Source organism: Choloepus didactylus, chromosome 16 (genome assembly GCF_015220235.1).
Source record: "Choloepus didactylus isolate mChoDid1 chromosome 16, mChoDid1.pri, whole genome shotgun sequence".
In the NCBI taxonomy this organism is placed as follows: Eukaryota; Metazoa; Chordata; class Mammalia; order Pilosa; family Megalonychidae; genus Choloepus; species Choloepus didactylus.
In genome coordinates, this window is record NC_051322.1 from 79557571 (window position 1) to 79561009 (window position 3439).

Below are 3439 nucleotides of genomic sequence, written 5' to 3' on the forward strand. Positions count from 1 at the left end.
GGATTATTGCCTTTTGTCTCAGAGCTCTCTTAGTTCTGCTCTTGACTTGACGTGCCCAAATTGCAATTCTTTGAAGCTTTCTGTATTGGGCTTCTTAGAGTAATTGTTTTAGAAAAAGAAAAAAGGATTAAAAAAAAAAAAAAAAGGGTCCTCCTCAGAGATCTAATGGGTTATTGAAATGCTAATAGACAAAGCAACCAGGGCCATTAAGGAAAGGTCCACAGGGCAGAGAGATCAGCTTTTCTTTGGGATTTGCATATGCGCCTCAAGGCCTGAGCTCCGCCCTTCCCCTTTCTGTGTTCGCCAGAACTCCAAAAATCCTCTGCTTTTATTTTGGAGTTTTTCGTGTTATTTTTTTTTTTCTATGCCTGTCTCCTCTCTGCTGGGCTGGCAGCTCTCAGATTCTCTGGTGTCTGGTCTCAGTCTATGTATGGTTGGAGTATGGATCAGTAGAATGAGTTTCCAAGAAAGGCTACCACTGCAGTTCTCCCTTCTCCTTCCTGGAGCTGACAGCCCCTCCTCCCACGGGACTGAGCCTGGCAGGGAGGGGCGCGGGTCCCCTGGCTGCAAAAACTTACAGATTTCGCTGATCTCAGCAGTTCGACATTTTCGTGAGTGTTGTATGAAGTATGCCCAAAGTCAGATTGCTCTGTGGTGTCCAGTCCACGCAGTTCCTGGCTTTTTACCTACTTTCCTGGAGGAGTAACTAAAACTTACAGCTCACCAGTCTGCCATCTTGCCCCGCCTCTCCCTCCCAGCCTTTAACCCTATAATTTGGGATATGAAGTCAGGATATTCTGGCTGCTTAGAAACACTGGTGGCCCTTTGAGTGGAGCAAAGAACATGCCAGAAAGCAGCTTCAGGGCCCAGAGTGACCATGGGGAAGAGGACATCCTAGAGCTTGAGACTGTCATGGCACCTCAGAAGCACAGGACACAGGACAGGGTGCCCTGTCTGCTCCTCCTTTTTATAGAAGTGACCAGGAGAACTTTATCATTTCCAGAAACCCACAAGGAAAAGCTGACCTGTCTGGTGTGTGGATGAGGCTGTCCCCTCTTAGACCCTCACTCCCCATCTTTGTGGACTGTAGAATCATCAGAGGCCCAGGGCTTTGCAGGGATTACCTTCGGGGGTGGATGAAATCCAGAAGCTGCAGTGGGGTCTGTATCACCAGATAGCCCCCTACCTATATGTTTGCTTGTCCATAGCTGGTGTCTGGACCCTGTTCCAGACAGAGGCTCCAGGTGTTCCTCCAGGGTTGGTCAGTGAATCCTCCATGCAAAGAAATTGCACCACTGAATGCCAGGGGGAAGGAACATAGGTCCTGTGGGGACAAACAGGATCTCACAGCAGAGAGGCAGGTGGCAGCATGGATTTTCATGAATGCTCAGCCAAGGGCACCAGCCTCAGCCCTCTTGGGGCCTCAGTATCTCTGAGAAAGGCATGGTCACACCAGCAATCTACAGCACCTTTCTGCTCTTTTGGTCCTTGCTTCCAGAGTCAAAAACAATGTCAGATTTTGCTGTCTTAAAATTTTGCTTTGGTGGCCTGCAGCCAAGCAGCAGCAGCAGGACCTGCCAGGGTGACACATGTGCCTGGCCACCCCTGCTGGAGTTTTTCATCAAAGGACATGGATGAAAATGAAAGCAACCAGCCCCTGATGACAAGCAGCCAATATCTTCAAGAAGCAGTAAGAAAATGTCAGAATTCAGCATGGAATCCTGGAGGAAGTGATTCTTCTAGGTTTTCTAGGAAAAGCTTCAAACTGGATTACAGATTAGAGGAAGATATAACTAAACCAAAGAAAGGAAAAATGGGAGCTTTGTTAACCCTTGGCCAACTTGGAAAAATCTCTCTACACCAAATGTCCTCAGATGGTTGATTATAGAAAAAGATCACAGCAATAATCCATGTTCCAAAGAGGAACTTGATAAAGAACTCCCAGTGCTTAAGTCCTGTTTTATCAATGACTCCAAAGAAGCTGGAGTGAAGGAAGCTGGCTTAAGACTCACATGGCTGGGACATGCAACAGTAATGGTAGAAGGGGATGAGCTCATGTTTCTCATGGATCCCATTTTTAGCCATCATGCTTCACCATCACAGTACATGGTTCCAAAATGCTTTCATCATCCTCCATGAACAATAAGCAAGCTGCCCCCAATAGATGTGGTCCTTATCAGTCAAAATCACTATGATTACCTGAACTACAATTCTGTCATGCTCTGAATGGGTGATTCAGTAATGAGTTGAGATGGTTTTTGCCTTTCGGTCTCCTCGACTGGATTCAAAAATGTGGCTGTGAGAATGTGATTGAGCTGGACCAGTGGGAGAATTGTGTCCTCAGACATAAGGTCACCTTTGTCTTTCCACCATCCCAGCACTGGTGCAAGAGGACTCTAATGGATGACAGTAAGGTTTTGTGGGACAGCTGGTCTGTCTTGGGACCTTGTAATAGATTCTTTTTTGCAGGAGATACTGGTTATTGCACCGCTTTTGAAGAGATAGGAAAAAGATTTGAACCTTTTGACCTTGCAGCTATTCTTCTTGGAACTTATGAACCCAGGTGGTTTATGAAATGGCAGCACATAGACCCAGAAGAAGCTGTAAGGATTCACACTGATGTCCAAACAGAGAAATCTGTGGCAATTCACTGGGGAACTTTTGTCTTAGCAAATGAGCATTACTTAGACCCTCCAGTGAAACTGCATGAAGTTCTAGGAAGATATGGACTTATGACTGAAGATTTTTTTTTGTCTTGAAGCATGGAGAATCAAGATACCTAAATAGTGATGATAAAACCTTTGAATATATATGAGCACAAGGGCTTTAAATGAAAAAGGCTTCCTCTAATCTGAATTTGAAAAACAAATGAAAAATCTAAGAAGTTCAATGTTATGAGTTTTTACATTTGAAACAACTTCTGCAAGTTTTTGTTGTAAGTCTTGTGTAATAACTTGCTTACTAATAGGACTGCTAGTTAATATAAATGATGAAAGGTAGGTGAGTCTTTTAAATAGTGACTTAGCTGATGTGGATTTTACATCTCATTTCCATGGTATAAGCATAGAAATTTCTTTACTAGAGCATTCTACAATAATGGTAGGATTTTCTGAGGAAAAGAAAAACTAATTTTAAAGCTCATTGCTATTCTTCTATTCTTCAGGCCCTTGCATGAGATGAGTCAAGATTGTCTACTTACCTAGTTTTTCTTCAGAGGCCTGAATTTGAATATAAATATATTTCTTATATTTACATTATAGTAATTGACTCCCACATTCTTACAGACATAGCAGTTCTTGCTGTCAAGATCAGCATATATCCAAAATGTTAAGTGTTTTTTAAGCATGAATAACATAGGAGTTTGGCCTAGTTACCATTTTAAAGGCCTGTACTTTTTAATAAGAGGAGAACTGTCTATTCTAGTGCATGTCTACAATAC

The 3439-nt window shown here is 43.2% G+C and overlaps 1 pseudogene; it reads left to right on the top strand.

The window, feature by feature from the left end:
- The first annotated feature begins 1630 nt into the window (after positions 1 to 1630).
- LOC119511373 lies at positions 1631 to 2815 on the top strand (annotated as a pseudogene).
- Positions 2816 to 3439: the final 624 nt, after the last annotated feature.